The following is a 20,523-nucleotide window of genomic DNA, read 5'->3' on the forward strand; positions in this document are numbered from 1 at the left end:
TACGTAGGCCTGGCTGTTCTGGAACTCACTCTGTAGACCAGGCTGGCCCCGAACTCACAGAGATCCACCTGCCTCTGCCTCCCGAGTGCTGGGATTAAAGGCGTGTGCCATCACTGCCAGAATCTTCTCCTCTTTTGAGGCTGAGTAGCAGCCCATTTTGTGAGTCTGTCACACTCACTCACAGACAGCTGGTGCCTTCCTCCTCTTGTCCCTTGTGACTAATACTGCCCTGAAAATGGACCCCACCTTTGAGACCCTGCCTCCGATTCTTCTGCGTGTATTTCCAGCAGCAGGCTGTGTGGGCTGTGTGAGGTTCTCTTTTTATGTTTTGAGGAACTTGTGAACTGTTCCCCAGAGCAGCCAAACATTTTACAGTCAGACTGACATCCGAAGCGCCATCTCTCCACATCCTTGCTAACTTGGCGTTTTCTGTAGAGCTTTTATTTTTTTTAGTTATCTTTGTTGGTGTTGTTTTAATTTTTGAGGTAGGGTGTCACATAGCCCAGGCTGACCCCAAGCTTCCTATGTAGCCCAGGAGGAGTCGGATTTCTGGCTTTCCTGCCCAGTGTTGGCACTCAGGACCATGCCTCTGTATCAGCCTATACAGTATAGGACTGAGCCTAAGATTCCATGCTTGGCAAGCACTCTCCAGCTGGGCTACACCCCTAGCCCAGGAGACATTTTGTTCTTTTGAGACAGGGTCTCATTATAGACCACATGGGCCATATCATGTGTATGTTTAATCATAAGACACCTGGCATGCCATGTATGAGTGTTCGGGTGTATATGTAGGAATATTGTGGGTGTGTGTGTGAGTGAGTGTATGTATATATGTGGGTGTTGGTGTAGGTGTGTTATGTGTGTGTGTGTGTGTGTGTATTGTATATACATACGGAATCAATAATTGTACATCATGTATATGGATATTTATGTATGGAGATTTATTATAAGAGCTTGGTTCACATAAGTTTGGAGCCTAGGATGCAGGCTCTATTAAGAAGCTGGAGCTCAGAGCTCCATGAAGTCGGTGAGCACCAGTCCAAGTCTTTGAGAGCGGGAGCCCAGTGTGACTCAGGGGCTAGCACTCTCCGCACAGAGCAGTCTGTGTGAAGGCCTGCCGTGTTCTGATGTGTGAGAACAGATATTGCCTGCTCTCTTCCTCTCCCTGTTGCTCTGTGCTCAGGCCCTGATAGAAGTTGAGTCCGTCTGCTGGGGTGAGGAACTCCTTTGCTTAGCACCCCATTCAAATTCTAGTCCCTTCTGGAAACTTCCTCCAAGACATACTCACAAATAGTGTCTAATCATCCAGGTAGGCACCCTGTAGCCCAGTAAAATTATACAATGTGTGGTCTGTGTGTGTATTTGCACGTGCGCATGTGTGACAAGCACCCCCACCCCTGCACCCATACATGTGCTCAGGTACATATGCACATGTATGTGCATATGTGTGGAGTTGAGAAGTCAATCTTGGCTCTCATTCCTTGGGACCAATCCACATTGTTTTTTGAGACAGGATCTCTCATTGGGACCTGAGATCTGCCTTTTAGGCTGGGCTAGCTGGACAGGGAACCCCAGAGATCTGCCTGTCTTGTTTCCCAAGAACTGGTATTACAAGCAGGAACTACCGCACCTGACTTCTTATGTGGTTGCCAGGCCTTGAACTCGGGTCCTTGTGCTTGCAGAGCAAGTCATTTACCAACTTAGCCATCATGGATTCCAAGTTTGTCTCTATCTGGGTATTTGGCTACATTGGATTCCTTTTTATGACCAAACACCAGTGTTTGGGTGTGCCACATTGTCTTTACCCATTCATAAGTTGGTGGGTACTTGAGTTATTTTTGCTTTTCAGTTCTCATTAATAACGTGGCTGTAAGCGTTTGTGTCCATGTTTGGGGATATGGCTTGTGTTTCAGTTCTCTTAAGTACTTACCTAGAAGTAAAACCCCATAGTGCTGTGGTAACTCTGCTCTCAGACACTAAAGGAAGTCTCATGTTGCAGATACACGGGCAAGCATCGCATGGAACGAACGCTATCCATAGTGGATGGATCTCCCTTTGTTGTGTACAGAAACTGTCCTCACAGTGAGGCTTAGGTGATACACATAGGGTGCCCAGGAACCAGGCACAGGTTGTCCAGCACTTCCCACATACAGGCACCACTCGATGTATGCAGATTCGTTGCCTCTGCAGGGCCAGCCTGGGCTGTGGATACTAATATATTGTAAGGTCAAGATTAGGAAAACTGAGGCAGAGAGCTGAGTTGCTCAATATCACAATGGTATTAAGTTCAAGGATCTAATGTTGACCAGCTCTCAAGCCCATGTTTTATGTTACATGAGGCTTTGTAGAGAGCATGTGGGGGGTGAGCTTGGCTGTAGGGGGACACTGGAGTAAGAACATCTATCTTTGTTCCCTGGGGAAGATTATGTCCTGTGTATAAACAGAGACACTATGGAGTTGCCCCTGCTGTCTTTTGGGGGGAGGAAGGTGCTGGCTTGCAACTCCCATTGTAGCCAAGGATGACTTTGAATTCCTGATCCTTTGACTTCCACATCTCCAATGGGATTGCAAGTGTACAATGCTACTGCCATGGCCAGATCACTATAATCGCCCAGATTATAGTGGGGTGACCTGTGCACTGCAAGTCATTAGCAGAGTTCCTGCCTCTGCCCACTAGGTACCAGGAACATCCAAACCATCATTTGGTGTATTCAGATACTGTACGTGTCCCCTGTAGACAAAATCGCCAATTCAAAAACATGAATGTAGAATTGGGGGTTTGGGGAGTTTTGTTCCTTAGTTAGTTGGTCTGTTTTTTTAGATCAGTTTCTAGCCTGACCTTAGTTCTCTATTTAGCCCCAAATGGCTGACACCCTCAAACAGCGCCTGAGTGCAGAGGTTGTAGGTGTGCACCACCACGCCCAGCTTCTATCTAGAGTCTGGGTCTGGATAACTTAAAACTGGTGTCTAAGAGAATTGGAACTGTTTCCTTACCTCTATGTGTGACATGGAGCCAAGGGAAGGTGGAGACAGGAGCAAGGGAGGCCAGGTGAGTGGATGGCAATGCTTGGGGTGGCTTGGTTGCCCAATCATTCTTGCAAAACAATTTAAACACAGCCCTATTTGCTATACACTTCCATACACACACACTCACACACACATACTCTCACACACACTCACAAGCACACACACACACACTCACACTTGCACGACCATGCACACACATGCGCACACACACACACCCTTGTACGTGCGTGTGTCCGCACACACACTCACACTCGCATGCACACACCCTGCTCCAGGATAATAAGGAAATTATAATTTTGATTTTCTTATTAATCCCAAAAGTCCATTCATTCAGTTGATGAGGAACCTCACTAAGACTCCCAGGTGCCTTTGGAGAGCAAGTCATATTTGTCCCTAGCTCTCTAAAATCAATTTTGAAAAATATAGAAATAAGACACATAAATAAAAAACATAAAACCCTGGAGGAGAGAGAGCAGGAAGGAGAAAGACGGAGCCATGGGGACAGCACCAGGAACATCAGGAGAAGTGAGCCGGACCTAGGAGATGAGTGAAAAGACCGGAGGCTGGAAAAGACGGCACAGTCAGCCTAGAAACAGCTGGCTTCAGAAGAAAAGAGCCGAGATTCCAACTCAGGTCCCAAGCCTCATGCCGAACTGCCTCCTGGGAATTCTCCTCTAGTCTCACCCTTCTTCATGGATACAGTTTTTTTTTTTTTAAAGCCACTCTTCCATAAACTGCACCCACTTTCAGCACTCTCCCTTCAGAACTTCAAGCTGATGGTGCTCACAACCCACTTGACACTACTGGGGCCTCAGTTGAATAAATAAGGCAGTACGTGAATTGGAAAACAACACCAGCCACAGCCCCCGGCCCAGTGGAGCACACCTTTCACCCCAGCACTCAGGAGTCAGAAGTAGAGGGAGCTCTGTGATTGGAGGTCAACCTGAGGCCACAGAGCAAGTCTGCAAGTTTGCAAGTTAGATTTAGCTAAAGATCCTATCAAGCCCTCTCAAAAAACAAAAAACAAAACAAACAAACAAACAAACAAATCAATCAATCAAACAGGCAAAAAACAAAACCAAACATAAGCAAGTAGCATCAAGGCTTAATTTTAAGGAAGGTTCCGGAACATTCAGGAAAATAATCCGAAAAATCAGGGAAGTTATGAGATTTCAGTTCTCTTTGATCAGGCACATCATTACTTGTTTTGAAAGGAATCTGTCACATCTCCAACAGCTCCACTTCCCCTTACATGTGTATTTCTTGTTCACATGAACTTGCCTGTATGAGCTGTGTCAGCAGTAAGGCCGCTGGTGGCTAACTGCATTGAACCTTGACTCCTCCCCCCGCCCCCCCATGTCTGGAAAGTTTTGGAGAGAAGAGACGGGTATCGGTCAGGGTTCCTGGGTCTTCGTTTTAGATCGGGATGGGGAGATGCTGAAATGTTGGTACAAAGCTCAGTCCTACGTGCCAGCCATGGATGCTGATGACAATGCCTTCGTAAAGATCAATTTAGGAACTCCTGGTTGAAATCTAGGTTCTTTACAGGCCCCTGTCAGATCCTGGTCCATTGGCCAGACGCTGTGTCCACATCTTAGGCCCCTGCATTTACTAAAATTTCACTCGGCCACACACTCTGGCCCGGAACAAGCCTCTATGACTAAGGTGTCAGTGCGCTGGTGACGCTGTTGTCTGCTCAGACAGGACAGTGGAGGTGCTGGGACATTGTGATGGAGGCCCCATTGACCCCATCCACGTTTGCAGAAGTCCCACACTGGCGTCCATGTGGCTCACAGTAGAAGGGTTCACATTCCATTTTGTTTGGTGCACTCTGGCCTAGCCTATGCCAGGCAAACAGTAGGTACCCAATCAATGGGCTATAGTTTAAAACTCAATTTGTTTAATGGTATTTCTGAAACAGCACTGAAGAGCAAATGAAAAAATATTTTAAGCCAGGCAGTGGTGGCACACTCCCAGCACTCAGGAGGCAGAGGCAAGTGGATCTCTTTGAGTTCACGGCCAGCCTGGTCTACAAAGTGAGTTCCAGGACAGCCAGGGCTACACATAGAAAACCGCTGTATTGAAAAAAAAAAACAAAATATTATAAAATTCTGTCTTCTTGGGCAATTTAAAGAAGTTCACATTAGGATTAGTGATTATTTCACATTTAAAAAAGGGGGTGCGCGTGCATGTGTGTGCGTGCATGTGTGTAGAAGTGGGTGCATATGTGTCACAGCACTGTAGAGGTCTGAGGACAACTTATAGGTGTCTGTCCTTCCATCTTGTAGGTCCCAGGTGAGCTCAGGTCGTCAGGCTTAGCGGCCGCCCACTGGCCTATCTGTGGTTACTTTGAATGCCAAATTAACCTGCCAACAAAAATACACATAGACACCAAATACAAAATGTACTATTTTCAGCATGGTGGGACATTTTAATGCTCAATGAAGCTCCAAATAAAGGAACTGTAAAATACCGCCACCAGATATGTTAATTTGAAAAATAATGCTTTGAATTAATACTCATAAAAGTATTTTAAAAATATCTTTCAAAAAGATTTTCTTTTAGAAATTAAAATATATGTGTGAAAGTGTTTGGCTGTGCATATATTGTGCACCACATCTGTGCCTGGTGCTCATGAAAGTCAGAAGAGGGAATCAGATTCCCTGGGATTTACAGACTATTGTGCGCTGTCATGTGGGTGCTGGGATGTGAACCCAGATCCCTGGAGAGCCATAAGTGCTCTTACTGGTGAGCCAATCTCTTCAGCCCCATAAAAAGATTTTGAAAACGCTATTTTAGAATAGCACTACAAAGGCAGGCACGAAGGAGTGTTCCTGGGATCCCAGCACCTTGGAGACAGAGACAGGAGGATCAGAAGGCCAAGGCCATTTTCATCTATACAGGGAGTTCAAGGCTAGCCTGGGCTACATGAGCTCCTAACCTCAAAATACATCAACAAAAGAAAGGCACAAATAGCTAACAAATGCCCTTACCATGCTCACTCCCCCAAAGTACTTCACTGTGCGTTAAGAACAGAAAAATCTAGAAGCAGAACACAGGGGTAGAGCCCCAGGCGTTATCTAGTCTACGGTTTCTATCTGTGGGTCCCTTATAGATTTTGTCCTGTCGGGAGTCAGTCCTGGCAATGCTGCCTGGCAGAGACACTACTCAATGTTATGTCTCTAACAGTATGTTTCTATTCCTGAGCCCGTCACTACCACAAAGGGCCCACTCTCACCTCCGCTCCTGTTTACCTGCAGTCCTCACGGGTTTTGCCTTTGTGGAACAAAGTCTTGCTGTGTAGCCTAGGCTGGCCTCGAACTCACAGATATCTGCCTGCCTCTCCCCTCCTCCCCCCGAGTGCTAGGATTAAAGGCCTGCGCCACCACTGCCCGGACAGATTTGGGTTCTTAATTATCTTTGCCACCCAAAAGACCCACGATTCTTCCAAGAGAGGAAGTAGGTTGCATATCTTTATTTTTCCCCTCAGGATGGGGCTTGCCTGGGACCTTGTGTGTGCTAGATAAACTATATATGTTTCCCTAGCTCTCTCTTTCTACTTTTTGTTTTCGGACACAGACTCACTAAATTGCCCGGATGGCCTTGAACTCAATCTGTAACCCAAGAAAGATAGCCTTGAACTTCTCTGATTTTTCCACTTTGGCCTCTGCGAGATTCCAGGCCTGCCTCCTGGTGACATGTCGAGGAAGATTTCAGAACTCAAAGCAGAAGCCATTCAGACTGGGTCTTGAACAGCTTTCCTTGCTGAGCAGTAGGAATATTTTTGACAACTGTCATGTGGTTGTAGAACTTAAAAAGCCAGCCTGTGGGGACTCCCACATCTGGTAGAGGTGAGGACTCAGCGCTGGCTGAGTGGACAGGGTGTCACTCAATTCTCCCGTCATGTAACCTCCAGGGCTGTCCTGCCCAGAGATGGTCTCTGCCTCTGGGGAGCCCCCCATCGGAGGCTGTGCTGATGCTTTTGTTTTTGGGGAGCCAGAGCCGAGGATTGGACATGATATGGAAAACGTATAGCCAGACTTCAGCTAAGCACTCTGATTGCAGAAACAGTGAAATGGCTGGAAGTGGGCTGGAGGGCTAGGGACAGTTAAAAACATCTCCACTCTTCTGGTCTGCCATGACCAGTCTCCACTATGTGCCCCCACCACCCTGCCCTGTCCACCTAGATGGACTGGGAACATCTAAAACTGAGATAACCCTCTCCTCACCCAGTCTCTGTCATGTACTCCGTCATGTACATGTAGTGAGGTGAAAGTCGCTAAGCCAGCCTCCCTTCAGACAGTCAGTTCCTGGGAGGCATACTTCATAGAGGAAATTCAAACACACCCCTGGATTCTTGCAGATCATTTCCAAGTGTGTCAGGGCCGTGAGCCAGTTCCTTGCATCCCCTAGTGGGTGACCAGTGACTGAATTTAAACTATATCTGTGAACTCACAGATGAAAACGATTGATTCCATGTTTAGTTCATTTTCTGATTGGTTGGCTGATGCAGCCCACACATGGCCTGGCTTATGGAGGTCAAGTAAACAGCCTGTGTGTCTTAGGTAGGTTTTATTGCTGAGACTAAACACCAAGACCAAAAAGCAAGTTGGGGAGGAAAGGGTTTATTTGGCTTACACGTGCAGATCACAATCCATCATTGGAGGAAGTTGGGACAGGAACCCAAGCAGGATGGAACGAGGAGGCAGGAGCTGATGCAGAGGCCATGCAGGGGTGCTGCTTACTGGATTGCTCCCCCACGGCTTGCCCCCCATGGCTTGCCCCCATGGCTTGTTCCCCCATGGCTTGTCCCCCCATGGCTTGCCCCCCCATGGTCTGCCCCTCCATGGCTTGCTCCTCCATGGCTTGCGCCCCTCATATGACCTCCTCAGCCTGCTTTCTTACAGAACACAGGACCACCAGCCCAGGGTTGGTACCACCCACAATGGGCTGGGCTCTCCCCCATCAATCACTAATTAAGAAAATGCCTTACAGCTAGATTTCTTGGAGGCATTTTCTCAACTGAGGCTCCTTCCGCTGTGATGACTTTAGCTTGTATCAGGTTGATACAAAGAACCAGCCAGTACACTGTGGAGTCAGTTCTCTCTTCCCACCTTGACAATCACAGGGATTGAACTCAGGTGGTCAGGCTTGACAGCAAGCATCCTTATCTACTCAGCCGCCTTGGCCCACCTTGGCTAATGTGTGCTTCTGTCTTTATGAGTTGTCTCTCACAGTGTAGCAGTTTCTTTGTTCTTTAGAATACCCCCAAATGCCCAGCCTCATCATATCTCCATCTCCTCCTGGGAATCCAGAGGCCATGCATGCAGTTACCTGTGCTGTTAGCCACACATGCACTCACCTGCGCTGTCAGCCATGCATGCACTCACCTGTGCTGTCAGCCATGCATGCACTCACCTGTGCTGTTAGCCCTGGATTTTTGGCTAACCCCGATGCTCTGGAGAACTCAAAGGTAGCTACAGTGTTCAGGACTGTCCAAATGGGCCAGTTTCTCTCCAGCTATAGGCAACTGCATCCTGCCACCATCTGTCAGCAAACTAGAAAGGGCAGACACCTCTCAGAGGACATGGAGGCTCACCCAGTGTGGAACTAGGCAGTGGATTTAGCACTGTGCTTCCACCACACCCCCACGCAAGGCTCTGTGCGGCAGGCCACCTGTGGATTGCTCTTTTGCTTTGAATCTAGGCAGTTTGTGTTTGCTCTAAGCACCAAGGGCCTTGTCTATGAAAACATTCACTGTTCCCTTCTTCATGTATTTTCTTTGGATTCAAGATAAGTGTTGTGGGTTGAATGAGGTCTATGCTGAAGGAAATGTTAGGATTCCTTCACCCCAGAGTTTAGCTGAAGTATCTTGCCAGCTGAGAGCCAGGAATTACAACACAGTTAAGAATATTTACTGTGAAGGCTGCCTACACAAGACAATTTTCTCTCTATATTGAGACATTTCAAATATTGTTGAGCTGGGGACAGCTCAATGGGTAAAATCCTTGCCATGCAAGTTTGAGGACTCGCGTTCAGGTGCCTGGAAAAGCCAGGCATGGTGGCCCACTTCTGTGACCCTAGTGTTAGGTGGGTAGAGGTGGGGGAGTGTAGAAAGTGGGGGTGAGTGGGAGACAGGAGGAATCTCTTGACTGCTAATCTAACTAAAATAGAATGTTTCAGGTTTAGTGAGAGACTTTTGTCTCAAAAACAAGGTGCTGAAATGAAGATGACACCAGATGCTGACCTCTGGCTTACACGTGCACACGCATGGGCACGCACACACACACACACACACACACACACACACACACACATATACACACACATACATACATAGACACACACACACATATATATACACACATACATACATAGACACACACACACACACAGTATGTATGCTAAAACAGCAATGCCTTTCTTAGTGGGTGGGAACCCATTCCATAGACAAAAGAAGCAGGGAGGACTTCACAAACCCTTTAACATGTTCCCAGATTGTATACATACCTGGTTTCTACCGCTAAGACCTGAGAGTGTGGCTTTGTCTGGGGGCCCACACCTACACTTGAGTATGGACCCTTTTTTCCCAGAAGCCCCCATGGCCCCCAATGTCCATTCCTTCTTCAGTCTGTTAAAAATCTCTTCTTATGTCCATCGTCTCTGGCGCTGGGGTGAAGCTCAGTTGTACACTGATTGTCTAACAATCCTGAATCCCTCGGCTCATTCTCATCATGCACTTGGGAGACAGAGGCGGGAGGGTCAGAACGTCAGAGCTCCTTGGGCTGCTGAGGCCATGGAAGCGTGACTCACTTCCCACACCCCTCAGCCACCGCCAAGGCCCTGGTCATTTCTACGTGGAGAAGCACTGAGCTCAACAAAGGGAAGATGCAGAGTAGTTGGTCCCCAGTACCAATGCATTGTTGTCCCAGGTCCTGGCCATCAGGCAGTAACCCAGGCCCTTTAGGGTGTCATATTTCTGGTGTGATTGTCCCGGCAACTCCATCAAGCTGGTGCTGCTGTGGCTACACCTACATACCTTCCTCTGCTCCCAGGAATCTAGCTCCCACAGACTGTGGCTGAACAGGCTGGCTCGTCTCATTTCAGGCAGCAGACGGCCACAAGAGGTTCATTCACCTGTCCAAGACCATACAAGTCCTCAGTGGAGGCGCTTGGACATGGGCAACCACCAAGTTCAGAGTCTGGACTTGACCTTCTCATGGCTGCCTACTCTGTAGTCTTCTTTCTGAAGGACAGCCAATGACGTCAGAGCCTGCCCTCCTCCCAGGGTCCTTTCTCCTCCTTTCTGTCCCTCCTTTCTTCCTTTTAGCAGCACTGAGTACATTCATAGTACCATGCACCCTTCCCCCTAATTCTAGAATGTTCCAGTGCCCTTCCTCATAGCCCCTGGCAACCACTGACACACCCTCCGTGTCATTTGCCTGTTCTTGATAGGCCATAGAAATGAAAGCATCACACCTGACCCCTTTGTCCAGCTTCTTTCGCTTAACATGGTGTTTGTAAGACTCAGCCACATAGTTGGGTAATTGTCCTTCAGCACCCAGGGGGCCTGGTCCCAGGACTCCTCTTGAGCCACAATCTGGGCATGGACACATCCTCATATAAAATGGCATAGTTTTTACATGCAATTTATGAACATCCTCCCACGTGCCTTCAGCCACATCCGGAGGACTTGCAACATCTAATACAATGACACCTACACAGGCAATAGGCTGTCTGTATTGCTTAGAAGATGATGATTTTAAAGTCTTTACGTGCTCAATATATTATTTCTGCATTTAAGTTTGGGATGGGATGAGACTGGGGGGATCAGAAGTGGGCAATCACCTTCCACCTTATTTTGTGAGATGGGGTCTTCTAATGATCCTGGAGCTTCCTGGCCAGCAAACCCCCAGAAGTTGCCCCCCCAGCCCCGTCTCCATCTCCCTAGCACTGGAACTCCGGGTGCAGCTGCCATGCTCAGGTTTCTAGTTGGGTCCTGGGGATCCGAACCGGGTTCTCATGCTTGTGTGTGTCCGCACATTTGCACGTGAGGGAGGCACGGCGTTTGTACAAAGGTACTTCATTGTCTCTCTTCACACTTGCATTGTGACACAATTGACCATTGTAACCATTTTCTCTTTTTAAAGATTTTTTTAAATTATATTTCCTGGGCCAGTGAGATAGATGGTTTAGTAGGTTAAGGCTCCTGCTGCTAAGCCTGAAAACCTGAGGTAGGTGCTGGGCCCCACAGGGCAGAATGCAAAGACTAAAGAAGGCTGTCCCCTAACCTCTATGTGTGCTGTGGCACGTGCACACGCGCGCGCGCGTGCGCGCGCACACACGCACACACACACACACACACTGAATATGTAATAAGCATGAACAGTTGGTTCTTTCCTTCTACCATGAGGGGCCACAGGGATTGGACACGGTCTGAGTGACTGTTTTAGTTATTTTCAAGTGAGCAGTTCTGTGGTAATAACTTTTGTTTTGTGTGGACACCACCACCTGTCTCCAGCAATTCACCATCTTTCCAGACTATACTCAGAAAGCAGTCCCCACTGCTCCTACCCCAGCCTTCAGTGCTCAGTGACCTCTCTCCTCCCCCCCCACCCGTGTGTGTGTGTGTGTGTGTGTGTGTGTGTGTGTGTGTGTGTGTGTGTGCCTGCCACATGTGTGCTGGTGTTCTCAGAGGCCAGAAAAGGGTGTCCACCTTCCTGGTGCTGGAGTTAGACAATTGTGTCATGGCTGATGGGAACCAAAGGTCGGACCCTGCAGGAGCAGGATGCGCTCTTAACCACTGAGCTGCCCAGCCCCAGCCCGTCTTTCTATCTCTGTCTCCATGATTGTTCCGGGCACCACATACAAACAGAGTCATGGGACATCTGTCCTTTTGTGGCCGCCTTCTTTCATTTAGCATCAGGTTTTCAAGGGTGGCCCACACTTTATTATAGCTGATGGTATTACACTGTATGGTTAGATCACAGTATGCTTATCAATTGGCCTATTGGTGGACATCTGTGGTATTTCCATTTTCATCCATTGTGATTAATATTGCTGTGATTGACTATATATAGTACATAGCTTTTGATCTCTGCTCTCAGTTTATTTATTATGTATACAGCATTCTACCTGCATGTACACCTGCACGCCAGAAGAGGGCACCAGATCTCATTATAGATGCTTGTGAGCCACCACATGGCTGCTGGGAATTGAACTCAGGACCTTTGCAAGAACAGCCAGTGCTCTTAACCTCTGAGCCATCTCTCCAGGCCCTGATCTCAGTTCTTTGGGGCTCTATATTTTTAGAAAACCCCAGAGCCCTGGCCAATAGATGGCTCCAGGGGCCCAGCGGCATCAGAGAGCAGATCAGGCCTGACTTGGTTTGCACTGGTGCCAGGCTGAGAGCTAAGGACCTATAATCCGCTCTAGCCTGAGCTGAGCAACCAGGGCCTGCTGTGTCATCCTCATGAGCTCCCCTGTGTTTGACACCGAGCCAACTGGCTTCTAAGGTTGGTCTATCTCTTTAAGAAAAAATAAAGAACAGAAACAAAAGGAGAAATGTGTGGTGGCTGGAGGGAAGTCTCCTCTGCACGTCCACACAAGGCTCGCTGTGCAGACTCTTTAGTGGGAACTGAGCGCTTGGCAACCAGCATCCACCGCAACATCCTCATGGCCTCAGAATCCACCCATCCAGGCTCAGACAGGCTCAGGAGGCCATGTTGTCATCTGTTATGATGGAGACAGCATTGCACCTGGAGTATTTTGGAGAAGAACGAGAAACAAGAGCCTTGGTGGCATGTTCTGGGTACACACAGCCCCTGGGGGCTCCTGGAGGGTGAGAGAGATCTCTGCCTCCTCAGACTTGGGTGCCCTGTGTCCCCCACTACCCCCTGCTTTACTCTGGGCTCTGAGCCAATGCTGGAAGTGAAGAGGGCTGTTGGCGACAAGCTGAGATGGCACTGGTGCTGCAGTCGCAGCAGCTTTCAGGATGCCAGAGGGAGCAAGCAGGTAGAGATGTGACTGAGCTCAGCACCAGAGAGCACTCCATCTGCAGAGTGCTTACCTGGCAAGTGTAGCAGCTAAGTTCAACCCCCAGAACCTATGGAAAAATCCAGGCATGGTGGTGCACATGTACACGGTGCAGCCCTGGGGAAAGAGATGCATCCTTGGGGCTCCCAGCAAGCCAGCTTCCTTGGTAAGCCCCAGGTCCCAGAGAAAGACTTTGTCTCCCAAAAATAAGGCACACGGTTTCTGAGGAATGGCAGCTGAGGTTGCCCTCTGTCTCTGAACACACACACACACACACACACACACACACACACACACACACACACGTCTTTTATCTCCTTCAGGGCAGGATTAAGCATCTGGACTCTGGCTGTTATTGTGCCACCATCTTTGGGAGGCTGACATTTGTACCTCACAGCGATGTCACTGCCCCCCCCCCACCTCTTTTAAAGAGGAACTGGTAAACCCAGAAAAAAAAGACTTGTGTTCTGGAATTTTCCTCTGGCATCCAGCTGCAATGACCAACTACCCAGCTGGGGATTTTTAGGTGTGATTTTTTTTTTTTTTAAACCACGGATAGGCCACCAAGTCACCAACCCTATGAGTTGGTCTGCCCTGAAGGGCTCTTGTATCTCCATTCTGAATCCAGAGCAGTGTCCTGTGATCTTTCCTGTTCTACTGTCTCATTCAAATTTGCATAGAAAAACAAAGAACAGTGACACTGGTACCCTCTTTGCTGAGGTTCTTGTCAGTATGGCTGACCTGTCTTGTTCCTCAGCCCTCACTCTTGGACTCAATTGAGACATAGTCCTGCCATCCTCTCAGAGGCTAATGTTAGCAGGAAGGCGACCCAGAAAGGAAGATAATAATGTCTTGCCCAGAAATCTTGACGAGCTGAGTGGGGCCACCTGCCCCCACATACCAACTAAGAGACAAGAAAGACCTCGGTATGGCCGCATTGGAAGAGAATCAGAAAGATGGGTCTGGGGCCCCCAAGTCTGGCCTCATGGTATTAACAGGATCATTGGGTTTACCTAGAGAAAGAGTGGAGACAGTGCAGGCAAGATGTCAACAGGGCAAGGTAGTTCTGCCTCTCTCCCTCTGGAAGGTAGGACTCAAACATCACCAGGGTCATGCCTGGCATGTGGCCTCACAAGCCATGGGAACGCCCCCATGTAGACGTGGCCTGTGCCACAGGTTCACCTTGGCTGGGTAGTTTTGAGTCATGTGTCACAAGGTTCTAGACAGGGACAAGGTGGGATTATGCCAGGGACAAATGTCCTTCTTCATTCATGCCTGTGCCACACTAAAGAACAGAGCATTCCAGAATGCCTCTGGGCTGATGGAAACTAAAATAGAATGTTTGGTGTGGAATTCGTGCCAGAGATGGTTTTAAAAATCCCATGTGCAGGTCTGGGGAGAGATAAAACAGCAAGCCATTACTGGTTTACTCTTCTGCATCCAATGCTGTGGAGGTGGAGGCAGGCTGGGGCTCACTGGCAGGCCAGCCTAGCTCGGTGGGTGAGTTCCAGGCCAATGAGAGTCATTCTCTCGCCAGGCATGGTGGTGCATGCCTTTAATCCCAGCACTCAGGAGGCAGAGGTGGGGGGGGGGGCGGGGTTGTTGTGAGTTCGAAGCCAACCTGGTCTACAAAGCGAGTCCAGGACAGCCAAGGTTACACAAAGGAAACCCTGTCTCGGGGGAGAGAGGGAGAAAGACACACACACACACACACACACACACACACACACACACACACACACACACACTCCCTTGTGCAAACTAGGTTCACAGCTACAATCAGAGAACTTGGAGAGTGAGTCATGTGGAGTCATGAGGCCTTGTCTCAAAAACCTGGTGGGGCTGAGGTGATGGCGCAGTGGGTAAAATGATTGCCCTGCGAGCATGAATACCTGAGTTCTGAGCCCCAGCACCCACAGAAAAGGCAGGCATGATGGCATATGCTTATAACTCCAATGCTGGGGCACAGAGATAGGCAGACCCCAAGGACTCACTAGGCAGCCAGTCCAGCCAAAACTGCCAATTCTACGTTCAAGGAGAGAGGCTGGGCATGGTGGTGAACGCCTGTAGTCCCAGCACACAGGAAGCAGAGGCTCTGCCAATCCCAGGCCAACCAGGGTTAGATAGTAAGACCTTGTCTATAAATAAATATTTTTTAAAGATAGTAAGAAAGAGGTAGAGTTATTGAAGAAGAAATTGACCTCTGACCTTTACAGAAGTGCACACAATTCGTGCACCTGCACACACATCTGCAAACACAAAAAGAAAACTAAGAATAAATCCTGAGTGCAAATTTTGAAGGTAAACAAATGAAGAAAAGCCCCCCATCTTTGTCTGTCTGTCTGTCTGTCTGTCTGTCTGTCTGTCTGTCTGTCTCTTCTCTCTCTCTCTCTCTCTCTCTCTCTCTCTCTCTCTCTCTCTCTCTCTCTCGCTCTCCTCTCTTCTCTCTCTCCTCCTCTCTCTCTCTCTCTCCCGTCCGTCTCCTCGTCTCTCTCTCTCTGTGTGTGTGTGTGTGTGTGTGTGTGTGTGTGTGTGTGTGTAACAGAGTATTCACACATGTGTGGAGGTCAGAAGACAACTTGCAAGACTTGGTTCTCCTTCTACCACCTGGGTCCCGGGCTCAAACTTGGATCTTCAGGCTTGGTAGCAAGCCCCTTCCCCTGAGCTATCTCAACAACTCCAGAGCAGGTTTTAGAGATCCCTGTTAGATCCCTGGTGCATTTAGGATGGCATCCCTTACCCTTTGTTTAGAGCTGGTTAGAAGGGGCTCCATGTGCCAAGCTGAAAATGGTTCAGTTGCCTTCTGCACAGACCACCTTCTTGGCTCTTTTGAGTACCACTTAGGCTGCCACTCAGCCCTGTTTACTCGCTACTCTGTATGTGTGCACACGGAGCCCTACCCAGCCCGTGCCCATACCCTCTTATTATATAACTTGTGCCCCTATTCTTTAGACTGGCTTTAGGTTTACAGGAAAACTAAGTGGGCTGGGTATATGGCTCAGCTGGCCCTGTGCGTGCCAAGCGTGTGCAAAGCCCTGGGTTGGATCCCCAGCACCTCATAATCTGGGAATGCGAGTAGGACCTGCAGTCCCAAAACACAGGAGCTGGAGACAGGAGGATCAGAAGATCAAGTTTATCCCTGGATACATAGTGATGCACAAAGCTGACTCAAAAAAGAAAAAAGCAGCAGAAGCTGGAGTTCATGTCCCCTAGGATGCCCATCGCATGACTGTGGCACACTTGCCACAGCTGCTGAACCAATCCCTTCCTAAGCAAAGTCCAGCCTCTCCCAGTCTTCTTTTTCTCTTCCAGTCACCATTATAGTACTGCAAAGAAGAATTTCGCTGACCCAAGTCCCCTGTGTGCCACCTGTGTCCTCTCGTCACCTCCCAGAGCCTCTGGCAGAGTGGCCTTTTCACCATCTCTGTAGTTTTGTCTCTTCTGGAACATTGTCATTTTGTGATCAGCTGACACAGCCGATTCCTCTTCGCCGAGTGTCCTTCACACGCCTCCTGTCTCCTGGTGGCTGCCGAGCACATTTCCTTGGTGTGGCTGCCGTCCCATGGGCTGGCTGTACCACAGCCTGTGCGTTCCTCTACCAGGCACAGATTAATAAGACCTCCAGTGAGGCCTACACACACTGCAGGTTGAGAACCAACCTCGTGTCCCCCCACTCCCAGGGAAGATGACAGTGAGTGTCCACTCTCAGGCTTAAAACTGTGAAACTGGCTTTATGAATAACTTGAACAAACCCTCTCAGGGGGTTGTCTCTTTTTCTCACTGAGGGCACTTTTCCTTCTCTTGCCCTTGAGATAGCAGGCTTCTTGATGGATCCTTGTGGGGGAGGGGTGGATACGAAAAGAAAACACCATCTGTGGGACAGAGGAGGGACCCCTGGGGATGTGGGGGCATTAGGAGTCCAGGGAGATCCCTCAGAATGTCCCCCCTCCCCCAATGCATCATAACAAAGAGAAAGTTGTGGTCTGAGGGGACTTTCACTGTGGCTCCTTGGTGGTGGGACCACTTTGAGTGACACCAGGCTGGATAACAGTGGTTCCCAATAACAGAGCAGTGTGTGTTTCAGAAAACTGCGCGTGCCACCACCATACCATTTCTTTGGGATCCTAGAAAGAGACACTGTACCTGTTTCACATGGAGGAAGAAAGAGGCCTTTCTGTGCACGTGTGTTCACTCATGTGTGAATGAGCGTGTTCCTACATCACAGTGCATGTGTGGGCACAAGGCAACCTTGGGGGTTGATCCTTAGCACCCATCTTGTTTTGAGAATCTTCTATGTTGTTTTTCCTCCGCACAGGCCAGCCTAAGCAGGCCCAAGAGCTTCTAGGGATTCCAGTGTCTCTGCCTGCCCTTTATCCATAAGAATGACCAGACAGCTGGGCCCTGGTGGCGCACCCCTGTGATCCCAGCACTCGGGGAGGCAGAGGCAAGCAGATCTCTGAGTTCGAGGCCAGCCTGGTCTATGAATCTCAGACATTCCTGTTATACGCCCCACTTCACTTGGGTTCTAGACAATCAAACTCAGGCCCTTACCTTGCATAGCAAGTACTGTCACTTGAGAACCTGTTCAGCACCAGAAAGGCAAGGGAGCTACAAAGAGAATTAGGATCCGGAAGGCTGGCCCCCAGGCAGCGCAGAACCATCCTGCCACATGCCTCTCCCGGTATGGATCAGGAAGCCTGCTGCCCTGAGCAACCTGTGTATGTGCAGGCCTTGAGCCACTGCGTTCAAAGCTTAGAAGTTAGTGTCAGGCTACCTTAGTGTTCACCTGGCACTGACAAGCTGGCTAAGTCCAGATGCAGACCGAATGGCATGCTGGGGGACCAGAGAGAGCAGCCTGCACAAGCCAGAACTTAAGCCATAGTTGGCATCTATCAGGCTCTTATTTGAGTAGTAGTAGTAGTAATAATAATAATAATAATAACAACAACAACAACAACAACACCTTCCCATAAGAATTAAGGGAGCAGCCGGGCGTGGTGGCGCACGCCTTTAATCCCAGCACTCAGAAGGCAGAGGCAGGCGGATCGCTGTGAGTTCAAGGCCAGCCTGGTCTACAAAGTGAGTCCAGGATGGCCAAGGCTACACAGAGAAACCCTGTCTCGGAAAAAAAAAAAAAAAGAATTAAGGGAGCAGGGAGGGCAAGAGGACTCAGGAGTCAAGACCCAAGCCTGACAACATGAGTTTTAACTCCAGAACTCATAGTGGAAGGAACGAGCCAATTCCACAGCATTGTCTTCTGACTTCTACACATGTGTGTTCCCAGTGACTTTTTTTTAAAAAAAAAGATTTCATGTATTTTACATGTACAGGTGTTTTGTCCTTTTGTATGTCTGTGCACCACATACATGCAGCACCAGAAAGGGTCAGAAAAGGGCATCGAATCCCCCTGGAGCTGGCGTGACAGGGTTGTGAGGCACTGGGAGTCAAATGCTGGTCCTCTGAAAGAGCAGCCTGTGCTCTTAACCACCGAGTCATCTCTGCAGCCTCTTCCTAGTGACCTTCACTGACTATTCACACTATTTAACACAACAAATATATTAAGTTCCAGGAATTCTTCTCAGCAACCACTAAAACATTTTCTGCATGTGTACATGTATTGTGTTCACGTGTGCAAGGAAATGTGTGTGCAGGTTTGTACACGGGCATATGTGTGTGTAGCTGAGGTTGGCGTCAGCTGTCCTCTGCCACTCTCCACTACCCGAGGCAGGGTCTCCCACTGAACTCAGGGCTGGCCATATGGCTGATCTGGCCAGCTAGATTTCCCAGGGGATCTTGTCTTGGCTTTTTGAGGCTGGGATTGAAAGCATGCCACACACTCACTCTTTTCTGTAGACCTCTGGTGATCTAAATTCCAGTACTGAAACTCCACTGAGACATCTTTCCAGCTCTGTTGGATGTGACTTTGCCCTGGAAATGCCCCAGGGATGAGTGTATCTCTAGTATTACTTGGGCAAAGAGCCAAAACTGTATTGCCTCAGCTGAATTCAAAATCACTAACAAGGTTCAAGGTCAAAGAGTATGAGACCCACAAGTCTTATCTTCTGGAATATTCTAGGACCTTTTGAAGTGACCCATGATCATGTGTAATCTGAACCGCTAGGGACACCTCCTGGCCACAGAATAAGCCTTCACCTGAAAAGCAAAGGAGAATGTTCTGGAAAGCATCCGTTCCCATGCAGCAGCTTCTCCTTGCAGAACATGAAGCGTAGAAGATGTGATTCTGTTTTGAATCTTAACCCACATCCCACTGTGGGCCAGGCACCACTCGATTTTATAGGTGCCTCCTGTTTCTCCCTGACTGCATTCCTACTGGTCAGCAGGCCTCCCCTGCAGCTCCGCTGTAGTCTTTTTCATCACTCCCTTCTACCTGACAAGTTAATATATATGCACACATATGTGTGTATGTATTTGTGTGTGTGTGTGTGTGTATGTGTGTGTGTGTGTGTGTGTGAGAGAGAGAGAGAGAGAGAGAGAGAGAGAGCATTTGTGTGCATGTATACATGAGCTCTGTGCACTTGGGGCTAGAAAAGGGTATTAAATCCCCTACCTCGCAAGCTGGAGCTGCAGGTGGTTGTGAGCTGGCAGACATGGGTGCTGGGAATAGAACTCTGGTCCTCTGGAGGGGCAGCAAGTGCTCTTGATCTCCAAGACATCTCTCCAGCTCCTGCCTGCCATTTTTAAAAAGCCATGTTTTATAACTAATGCAGAAGTGGCATGTGGACAGACCACAGGCTAGTGAGGAACATAGTCTGTGATATTTTACTAAAAGGATTAGATGTTTAGAAAACCAACAAACACACGCCTTTAATCCCAGCACTCGGGAGGCAGAGGCAGGTGGATCGCTGTGAGTTCGAGGCCAGCCTGGTCTACAAAGTGAGTCCAGGACAGCCAAGGCTACACAGAGAAACCCTGTCTCGAAAAACAAAACAAAACAAAACAAGAAAAAAAAAAAAAAAAGAAAACCAACAAACAGACAAACAAACATCTTTCCTATCTCCCAGACCGGCCTCCCCATCCCTATGTAGTTGGTGACCTTGAGGCTCCAGATGTGTGCCACCACACTATAAAGTGATGGGATCAAACCCAGTGCCTTGTGCAGGCTGGATGACCACTCTTGTCAACTAAGCAACACCCCCAGCTGCCACCCATCTACGCCCCAAGCCGAAGTGCCTTTCTCATTGCCATTTGTCACAGAGCTGATGCTGTGGCTCTTGCTTCATCCTATTTATGTTCATTCTACCTGGGTGCTTTTTGGAAACTGAGACACCCCAGAGACAAGCCATGTCCTCTTAGTGTCACCCACTACTGCCATCCATGTGTCCCCTGCAGCCACTGCTGTCTACTCCAGATGGGAGCTGCTGCAGGCTGAGGGCCTCCCATGGCTTGGGCTGGCATCTGAAGGCACGGTGCTCAGGAAGCATCTTCTGAGGAAACGGCTCC

At 48.8% G+C, this 20,523-nt stretch overlaps 1 protein-coding gene across 1 annotated transcript in view; it reads left to right on the plus strand.

Moving 5' to 3' along the window:
* Positions 1-20,523, plus strand: part of Tvp23a (trans-golgi network vesicle protein 23 homolog A) — a 33,916-nt gene that overhangs the window by 5,294 nt on the left and 8,099 nt on the right. The gene's annotated exons all lie outside the window — the stretch shown is intronic.

This window comes from Acomys russatus, chromosome 25, assembly GCF_903995435.1.
Source record: "Acomys russatus chromosome 25, mAcoRus1.1, whole genome shotgun sequence".
Taxonomy (NCBI): Eukaryota; Metazoa; Chordata; class Mammalia; order Rodentia; family Muridae; genus Acomys; species Acomys russatus.